Source organism: Mytilus trossulus, chromosome 9 (genome assembly GCF_036588685.1).
Source record: "Mytilus trossulus isolate FHL-02 chromosome 9, PNRI_Mtr1.1.1.hap1, whole genome shotgun sequence".
In the NCBI taxonomy this organism is placed as follows: Eukaryota; Metazoa; Mollusca; class Bivalvia; order Mytilida; family Mytilidae; genus Mytilus; species Mytilus trossulus.
This window is the reverse complement of record NC_086381.1, coordinates 78,420,445-78,432,085: the sequence shown is the minus strand read 5'-3', so window position 1 is coordinate 78,432,085 and position 11,641 is coordinate 78,420,445.

Sequence of the window (11,641 nt, the reverse complement as noted above, 5' to 3'; positions counted from 1 at the left end):
CATAGAAAGTGTCCCTATTGATCATTTATTTACTTATAACATCACCTGCTGATATGACCCCTTCATATAGACATCATAGAAGGTGTCTCTATTGATCCATTGTTTACTTATAACATCACCTGATGATGTGAGCCCTTCCTATACACACCATAGAAAGTGTCTCTATTGATCCTTTCTTTACTTATAACATCACCTGCAGATATGACCCCTTCATATAGACATCATAGAAAGTGTCCCTATCGATTCTTTCTTTACTTATAACATCACCTGCTGATATGACCCCTTCCTATAGACATTATAGAAAGTGTATCTATTGATCCTTTCTTAACCTATAACATCACCTGCTGATATGACCCCTTCATATATATACCATAGAAAGTGTCTCATTTGATCCTTTCTTTACTTACAACATCAACAGCTGATATAACCCCTTCCTATAGACATCATAGAAAGTGTCTCTATTGATCCTGTCTTTGCTTATAACATCATCAGCTGATATGACCTCTCGATAAAGACAGCATAGAAAGTGTCCCTATTGATCCTTTCTTTACTTACAACATCAACAGCTGATATAACCCCTTCCTATAGACATCATAGAAAGTGTCTCTATTGAACCTGTCTTTGCTTATAACATCACCAGCTGATATGACCCCTCGATATAGACAGCATAGAAAGTGTCTCATTTTATCCTTTCTTTACTTACAACATCAACAGCTGATATAACACCTTCCTATAGACAGCATAGAAACTGTTTCCATTGATCCTTTCTTTTCTTATTACATCACCGCTGATATGACCAATCATATAGACATCATATAAAGTATCTCTATTAATCCTTTCTTCACTTATAACATCACCGCTGATATGACCAATCATATAGACACCATAGAAAGTGTCTCTATTGATCCTATCTTCACTTATAACATCACCTACTGATATGACCCCTCGATATAGACATCATAGAAAGTGTCCCTATTGATCCTTTCTTTGCTTATAACATCACCTGCTGATATAACCCCTTCAATTATACACCATAGAAAGTGTCCCTATTGATCCTTTATTTACCTATAACATCACCTGCCGATATGACCCCTTCATATAGACATCATAGAAAGTGTCTCTATTGATCCATTGTTTACTTATAACATCACCTGATGATGTGACCCCTTCCTATACACACCATAGAAAGTGTCTCTATTGATCCTTTCTTTACTTATAACATCACCTGCAGATATGATCCCTTCATATAGACATCATAGAAAGTGTCCCTATCGATTCTTTCTTTACTTATAACATCACCTGCTGATATGACCCCTTCCTATAGACATTATAGAAAGTGTCTCTATTGATCCTTTCTTAACCTATAACATCACCTGCTGATATGACCCCTTCATATATATACCATAGAAAGTGTGTCATTTGATCCTTTCTTTACTTACAACATCAACAGCTATTATAACCACTTCCTATAGACATCATAGAAAGTGTCTCTATTGATCCTGTCTTTGCTTATAACATCACCAGCTGATATGACCCCTCGATAAAGACAGCATAGAAAGTGTCCCTATTGATCCTTTCTTTACTTACAACATCAACAGCTGATATAACCCCTTCCTATAGACATCATAGAAAGTGTCTCTATTGATCCTGTCTTTGCTTATAACATCACCAGCTGAAATGACCCCTCGATATAGACAGCATAGAAAGTGTCTCATTTGATCTTTTCTTTACTTACAACATCAACAGCTGATATAACCCCTTCCTATAGACAGCATAGAAAGTGTTTCCATTGATCCTTTCTTTTCTTATAACATCACCTGCTGATATGACCTCTTCCTATTCACACCATGGAAAGTGTCTCTTTTGATCCTTTCTTAACCTATAACATCACCTGCTGATGTGACCCCTTCATATACATACCATAGAAAGTGTCTCATTTGATCCTTTCTTTACTTACAACATCAACAGCTGATATGACCCCTTCCTATAGACATCATAGAAAGTGTCTCTATTGATCCATTGTTTACTTATAACATAACCTGATGATGTGAACCCTTCCTATACACACCATAGAAAGTGTCTCTATTGATCCTTTCTTTACTTATAAAATCACCTTCAGATATGACCCCTTCATATAGACACCATAGAAAGTTTCCCTATTGATTCTTTCTTTATTTATAACATCACCTGCAGATATGACCCCTTCATATAGACACCATAGAAAGTGTCCCTATTGATTATTTCTTTACTTATAACATCACCTGCTGATATGACCCCTTCCTATAGACATTATAGAAAGTGTCTCTATTGATCCTTTCTTAACCTATAACATCACCTGCTGATATGACCCCTTCATATACATACCCTAGAAGGTGTCTCATTTGAACCTTTCTTTACTTACAACATCAACAGCTGAAATGACCCCTTCCTATAGACATAATAGAAAGTGTCTCTATTGATCCTTTCTTTACTTATAACATTAACTGCTGATATGACCCCTCGATATAGACAGCATAGAAAGTGTCTCTTTTGATCCTTTCTTTAATTATAACATCACCTGCTGATATGATCCCTTCCTATTCACACCATAGAGAGTGTCTCTATTGATCCTTTCACATTTCTTTACTTATAACATCACCTTCTGATATGACCCCTTCATATACTCTGAAACTCATTTAGCCTAAGTTTGGCTGAAATTGATACAGCAGTTTCAAAGGAGAAGATTTTTTAAAGTAAGTCAATATGATGAACAATTTCTGAAAAAAGTCTTTAAAGGGCAATTACTCATTATGGGGTCAATTGACAATTTTGGTCAAATTGATTTATTTGTAGATCTTACTTTGCTTAACATTTTTGCTATTAACAGTTTATCTGTATCTATAATAATATTCAAGATAATAAACCAAAAACTGCAAAATTTCTTTAAAATCATCAATTCAGGGGCATTATACCTGCAAAACCAGTTACCAATTTCGGCTGAAAATTTCAGGACAGGTAGACCTTGACCTGATAAATACTTTAACTTTCTGTCTTATTTGCTCTAAATGCTGTTTGAGTTTTTAAGATATAAGCCAAAAACTGCATTTTAACCTGTGTTCTATTTTTAGACATGACGGCCATGTTTTTTTGACGGAATAGAAAATAAAATACAAACTTTATTTTATACACCCTACTGATCATTCAGTTGAAGTTTGGATGAATTTGGTTGAGTAGTTTTAGAGGAGAAGATTTTTTAAAGTTGGCATATATGATGAACAAATTGTGAAAAATTGTCATTAAAAGACAATAACCCCTTAAGGGGTCAATTGACAATTTTGGTCATATAAAACTTATTTGTAGATCTTACTTTGCTGATCATTTTTGCTGGTTACAGTTTATCTTTATCTATAATATATTCAAGATAGTGACCAAAAACTGCAAAATTTCCTTAAAATTACCGTAAGTGGCAGCAACCCAACAATGGTTCGTTTGATTCATCTGAAAATTTCAGGGCTGATAGATCTTGACCTAATAAACAATATTACCGCATGTCAGATTTGCTCCAAATGCTTTCGTTTTTGAGATATATACCAAAAACTGCATTTGACCCCTTTGTTCTATTTTTAGCAATGGTGACCATGTTTGTTGATAAATCACAACTTCGGATACTATTTTTGAACTAGATACCCTAAGGAACATTCAGTTAAAGTTTGGAAGTATTTAGCTTAGTAGTTTCAGAGGAGACGATTCTTGAAATAGTTTACGACGACGACAACAGACGACGACGACGACAGACGACGACGGACGCCAAGTGATGGCATAAGCTCGGTTGGCTATGCCAGGTTAGCTAAAAAAGGATCAATAGGGACACTTTCTATAGTGTCTATATGAAGGGTCATATCAGCAGATGATGTTATAAGTAAAAAAAGGATCAATAGGGACACTTTCTATGGTGTCTATAGGAAGGGGTCATATCAGCAGGTGATAATATAAGTAAAGAAAGGATCAATAGAGACACTTTCTATGATGTCTTTATGACGGGGTCATATCATCAGGTGATGTTATAAGTAAAGAAAGGATCAATAGAGACACTTTCTATGATGTCTTTATGAAGGGGTCATATTAGCAGGTGATGTTATAAGTAAAGAAAGGACCAATAGAGACACTTTCTATGGTGTCTTTATGAAGGGGTCATAACAGCAGGTGATGTTATAAGTACAGAAAGGATCAATAGAGACACTTTCTATGATGTCTATATAAAGGGGTCATATCAGCAGGTGATGTTATAAGTAAAGAAAGGATCAATAGGGACACTTTCTATGATGTCTTTACGAGGGATCATATCAGCAGGTGATGTTATAAGTAAAGAAAGGATCAATAGAGACACTTTCTATGGTGAGTTAATGAAGGGGTCATATCAGCAGGTGATGTTATAAGTAAAGAAAGGATCAATAGAGAAACTTTCTATGATGTCTATATCGAGCGATCATATCAGCAGGTGATGTTATAAGTAAAGAAAGGATCAATAGAGACACTTTCTATGGCATCTTTATGAAGGGGTCATATCAGCAGGTGATGTTATAAGTAAAGAAAGAATCAATATAGACACTTTCTATGGTGTCTATAGGAAGGGGTCTTATCAGCAGGTGATGTTATAAGTAAAGAAAGGATCAATAGAGACACTTTCTATGATGTCTTTATGAAGGGGTCATATCAGCAGGTGATGTTATAAGTAAAGAAAGAATCAATATGGACACTTTCTATGGTGTCTTTAGGAAGGTGTCTTATCAGCAGGTGATGTTATAAGTAAAGAAAGAATCAATATAGACACTTTCTATGGTGTCTATAGGAAGGGGTCTTATCAGCAGGTGATGTTATAAGTAAAGAAAGGATCAATAGAGACACTTTCTATGATGTTTTTATGAAGGGGTCATATCAGCAGGTGATGTTATAAGTAAAGAAAGGATCAATAGGGACACTTTCTATGATGTCTATATCGAGGGATCATATCAGCAGGTGATGTTATAAGTAAAGAAAGGATCAATAGAGACACTGTCTATGATGTCTATATCGAGGGGTCATATCAGCAGGTGATGTTATAAGTAAAGAAAGGATCAATAGAGACACTTTCTATGGTGTCTATATGAAGTGATCATATCAGCAGGTGGTGTTATAAGTAAAGAGAGGATCAATAGAGACACTTTCTATGATGTCTTTATGAAGGGGTCATATCAGCAGGTGATGTTATAAGTAAAGAAAGGATCAATAGAGACACTTTCTATGATGTCTTATGAAGTGGTCACATCAGCAGGTGATGTTATAAGTAAAGAAAGGATCAATAGAGACACTTTCTATGGTGAGTTAATGAAGGGGTCATATCAGCAGGTGATGTTATAAGTAAAGAAAGGACCAATAGAGACACTTTCTATGATGTCTATATCGAGCGATCATATCAGCAGGTGATGTTATAAGTAAAGAAAGGATCAATAGCGACACTTTCTATATGGTGTCTTTATGAAGGGGTCATATCAGCAGGTGATGTTATAAGTAAAGAAAGAATCAATAGAGACACTTTCTATGGTGTCTATAGGAAGGGTTCTTATCAGCAGGTGATGTTATGAGTAAAGAAAGGATCAATAGAGACACTTTCTATGATGTCTTTATGAAGTGGTCATATCAGCAGGTGATGTTATAAGTAAAGAAAGGATCAATAGAGACACTATATATGATGTCTTTATGAAGGGAGCATATCAGCAGGTGATGTTATAAGTAAAGAAAGGATCAATAGAGACACTTTCTATGGTGTCTATATTAAGGGATCATATCAGCAGGTGGTGTTATAAGTAAAGAAAGGATCAATAGAGACACTTTCTATGGTGTCTATATGAAGGGATCATATCAGCAGGTGGTGTTATAAGTAAAGAACGGATCAATAGAGACACTTTCTACGGTGTCTATATAAAGGGATCATATCAACAGGTGATGTTATAAGTAAAGAAAGGATCAAAAGAGACACTTTCTATGGTGTCTATAGAAAGGGGTTTTATCAGTCTGGGATGTTTTAAGTAAAGAAAGGATCAATAGGGACACTGTTTATAGTACCTATAAAAAGTTGTCATATCAGCAGGTGGTGTTATAAGTACAGAAAGGATCAATAGAGACACTTTCTATAGTGTCTTTAGGAAGGGATCATGTCAGCAGGTGATGTTTTAGGTAAATAAAGGATCAATAGAGACACTGTCTTTGGTGTCTTCACGAAGAGATCATATGAAATATATTGTCATAAGTAAAGAAAGGGTTCACAGGGACACTTTCTATGGTGTCTATATGAAGGGGTCATATCAGCAGGTGATGTTATAAATAAAGAAAGGATCAATTGAGACACTTTCAGAATTGTTTATAGGAAGAAGTCGTATCAGCCGATGAGGTTAGAAGTAAAGAAAGGGCCAAAAGAGACACTTTATATATATATTATGGTTCATCTTTCACAAAAAAATATCGAAGAATTTAGTATAATTTTACAAAACATTCATCATGTCTTGTGCAGAAAATATTTAACCACATGTACATCATAGTGTCATCTTTTATCCCAATTTAATATTGTTACATGGGAATTAATGTTAAAGTGTAATGGCAACTTAAGGATGTCTGCTTGCCATGATTTGTATTTTTTGTCAGATTTTCAGAATCCTCTGGTTTTATCCATTTTAATGCCTTAAAAAAAATCCCCATGGACCCCCATTTTTCTTTTTATAAATCTTTTACATGTATAATAATAAGTCATTTGTGAAAGTCTTATAAAATTTTATTTATTTTTTAATAGTATTTGAGCACTTGAACTGGTCAATGATAAAGCTATGAAAAATCAAGAGAGAACATTCTCCCGCTAAAATTCCAATGGCTAATATCTCGAAAACAAGCGCATGTACCACTATATTTTTTTTGCTATTTTGATTCCTAAATTTATTCCCTATCAATACATACTAGTTTTATGAAAAGTTATTTATTTTGAAACTGAGCAGCGAACATCCTTAAATTAAGGGGTATCCCTAACAATGGAAAAAGCTAGGAAAGCATGTTTTAAGATTAAGAAAACAATTTGATTGGATAATCCTTGTAAACTTTTAGAAAAATTATTTGATTCATTAGTAAGTCCAATATTGCTGTATTGTAGTGAGATTTGTGGTGTTTTTGATAATTCGGGAGACAATTCCATTATGAAATCATAAAAGAAATTCTAGTTGTTCATTGCAAAGCGATTAATGCCTTTATTGTAGAGCCGAACTTTGCACGCTACCGTTGTGGTAAAACATCTCATTTTATTTATTAAGTTTTTTTAACATATGTTTAGGTCTGAAAACACACTTGTATCCAAATTTTTCTGGCAACTGAAAAGAAAGAACCCGTGCACAAATAAATGCATTCTATTACACAATCTAGAATTTTCAAACCTACCTGGTGGGGGGGGGGGGGGACTTGACTATATTAAACAATGTTTAACAAGTATTAAACAACGATTATTTGATCAGTGCACACAGGATCAATCATCAAAAATGCACGATTCATCCAAATTAAAAAACTTTATCAATAATTTCATAATTCAAGTCAGCGTAGTTCTTATGTTGATGTTCTAAGTACATGTAATACATTAGAAAGGTAATCTCTGTGTAAAATGAGATTAAGTGCACACAATCTTGCTATTGAAAAGGGCGTCTTTTAGTTTACCCAGGCACCGATGAACGAGTTTGTAATGTATGTAAATCGGGTGAGGTAGAAGATGAAAATATAAACTTTAAAACTGTTATATTAAATATACTTCCGACATGTTGTTGTGAAAATCAGCTTAATATTAAAAGCTGCATTAATAGTAATTCTTTACAAGTCCTAAAAGTGACAAGTTCTTATCTACATAAATATCTGGTATATATAGAAATGTGAATTTGGCTTCTTTTAAAACTATAACATATTTAATTATGTTGTTTAATGGGTTACACGCCATTATTCCGACAGCCCATTAGTCCGATATCCCATTGGACCGACAACCCATTAGTCCGACAACCCAATAGTCCGACAACCCATTGCTCCGACAGCCTAATACTCCGACAACCCATAAGTCCGACACTTATCAAGTCAAGTACCAGGGTATCAGGGTAAAATAAAATTTGTCTGTCTGTATTATTACGTTTAGATATGTACTAACATATTTTAAGAAATATCTCCGTATATATAACATAAGGCTAAGGTTGTTCGAATACTTTCTATATACTCATTATATACTCAATTCAAAATCTGTATAAAGAATATAACAGAAAAGAATATGTCATTTTCCAAATTAAAGGATCTTTAAAGATCATATAAATCAAGAACAACCATTGATGGTACGAGCTACTGATGAGAACATAACGCCCAAACATTTCGGTAGACAGGAAGCGTTTGAGTTATGAATCTAAAAAAGCACCACACAGTATAACTGACTTATATAAATCTTGAAATCAAATTTGAGAAATCATTGTATTGTAGTTCCTGGGGAAAATGTGCCGACAATTTTCCACTTGGCTGTCATGTAATGAGTAATAAATTTGAAAACGCATCACACGACATAGCCGACTTCACTAAACCTTTCAGAAATCCTTGTTATGTAGTTCATGAAAATGATGCAAAGAAAATATTTATGGGACGGACGGACGAACTGATGGATGGACGGTTAGACGGACGGACAGACAGAAATAAAACAGTATACCCCAACTTTTTTTTTAAAGCGGCGGTCTAATGATTGGGTCAACATTCATGCCATTAAGACATTATTAATTATACTATTACGATATAATTATCTTTATAGCCCTATAAGCCTCAGTCACCAAGACAAAATACAAAAAAAAAAAACTAACACATTGATATCAAATAACAGTCGGTATCAAGACATGTACTACATAATTCAAAAGAACTAACAATGTAATCATCATTCCCCCCCCCCCCCATAATAGTAAAAAAATTGTGTTAACATCGAAAAATTATCCAATTTGTCTTACTTTTTAAAGTTTTTACATGTGCTCGAAATATGGTGAAAGAGTTCCTCTCTCAAATTATTATGAAGTGAGCATTCGATTGAAAAATGACTCTCATCCTCAATTTTATCAGCTGTACAATACGATTTTTTTAGTATCTATAGCATTTTCAATGAACCACCTTTCTTAAAATCAATTAAATTTAAATATTTTTCTTCTTCTTGAAGACAATCTTTAAATGAAAAATAAGTGTCAAGTTTCAAACAAAACCCCTAATGTACCATGTTTTTAAAATTAGACAATTTGACAAAGACATGCACAAGCAGGGCAAGAATGTCACACATTGTCTTATATTTTTTACTAGTTTGGCTTTCATACTGCACTCATTCTATGTGAACAGTCAAAATGCGTTGACTGTATATTTCTGCGACAAAATTAATTTAAATAAAACTCAGATGAGTGATACAAGGAGAGAAAGTGTTGCGACCAAAGAGGGTGGGTAGTGTTATCCAACTCCGATATATTTATTTATGTAGTTAATAGTTGGGGAAAACCTCACTCCCCTAATACGCGAAAAGGGAGAACCGAAGATCTAGTTAAGTCTTAGATGCATGATTTTTTAATTAGTTGTTAGTGGCTTTGAACTGGCTTTCAGATAACTGCGAATACTATCAGATCTGTTCCTAGTGTCTTTTTGTTGACGGGATGTACAAGTACCCGGCCACGTCCACTTGTATTTTTGTTAAAGCATTTTTCAACTGATTTTTATAGTTCGTTCTTATTTTGTACTGTTATACCACTGTCGCAGGTTATAGGAGGGTTGGGATCCCGCTAACATGTTAAACCCGCCATATTTATGTATGTGCCTGTCCCAAGTCTGGAGCCCGTAATTAAATGGTTGGCGATTGTTTATGTGTTACATATTTGATTTTCGTTCATATATTTATACAAATAAGGCCGTAAGTTTTCTTTTATAGCTGACTATGCGGTATTAGCTTTGCTCATTGATGAAGGCCGTACGGTAACCTATATATAGTTGTTAATGTATGTGTGATGTATGTCTCTTGTGGATGAGTTGTGTCATTGGCAATCATACCACATCTTCTTTTTTTAAAGAAGGTAAGATCAAGACACACATGCAAAAAATAGCGAAATAGAACAGCACAGACCGATATTGGACACACAGACAACTAAATATAAAGATAGATAAAGTGCATTGACACGTAAGACGAATATTGGAAGAGGGTAAGGACTTAGCAGTTGTTATAGGCATGTGTATCAACTCCAATTTACTGATACTTTAAAATATCCCGCATGGCAAGAATAATTATAATCAAGACGGACAACCACACATATCATAGAGAACGGAGTTGGTCCTTTTAGAGAAAATTTACACATTAGAAAAACGCATTGTCGGAATAATGGGTTGTCGGAATAATGGGTTGTCGGAATAATTGGCTGTCGGAGTAATGGGCTGTCGGAATATTTGGCTGTCGGAGTAATGGGCTGTCGGAATAATGGGCTGTCGGAATAATGGTTGTCGGACTAATGAGATGTCAGCGTTTAATGTACTGAAATATGGGCCTTTGCCAATTATTGTAATTGTGTTTGTGCCAATAAAGTATTTGTATTTGAATTTATTCTGATATAAGAGCAAAGTCCCGCAAGACCCCTTTTAATATTTCACAGAATGATGATTATATTTGTGTTAAACCCCAAAAATGACTCAGGAACTGCAGAAATATGATCACTTTTTTCTTTGAATCGACAGTAAAGTCACTGATGATGTTGGGCGTTCTTTGGATGAATAAATACGCACCAACGTCTAGTCAGAAAGGAGATTTTGCATCCTTTGTCTCGTGATGAGATAAAGTGCCAGGCTCTCTGTACGTTAATAGCCCTTGCAAGAACTTCTCCTTGCAGGGTTTGGAGATGGCTGTTGCAAGGCTAAATTTCAATGTCTCTATCCAATATACCCTCATTTTCAAGTATAATTTCAAATTTTCGACATTGATTTCGATTAAAGACCTTCCGGTTGTATTAATGATCATTGATTTGATATCATCATGAGCATGCATGAAATATTTGGTGCTGAACGTAAAACAAACCACAATCAATTAATTTGATATAACTGTATCAGTGTAAATTAAATATACTTCTTCTGCTAGTGTTGTGGGGGTATACAATACAATAATAATTTATTAACGTCTCACCATCAATAAAATTGAGAATGGAATAATAATATAGTATACACAATTCACATTATAAAAGGAAACTTTAAAATTATTACTGCCATTCTAAAAAGAACTATGAGAGACGGATTAAAAAGGAATTATAGTATTTACATATTTCCAAAAAGCTATTATAAAACAAAAGTTAAATATTAAAACATATTTACATCAATTATAGGTATAAAAACCTGTCTCCTTCCTACGATCTTATAAGTTTGCAGGTTTTGACACATTTTTGTATCACATTAATATTTTCACTCGCTAAAATAAATGAAAGTTTCAAGGAATTCGGCAATAAACAAAAATTTTCGTTTTCAAAGTTTAAAATCTTATACAGTACGTCTCTAAGATCTTCGTACAGCGGACATACAGTCGATACATGCTCCTCCGTTTCAATTATATCGTCACAAACAAAACAATTTCTTT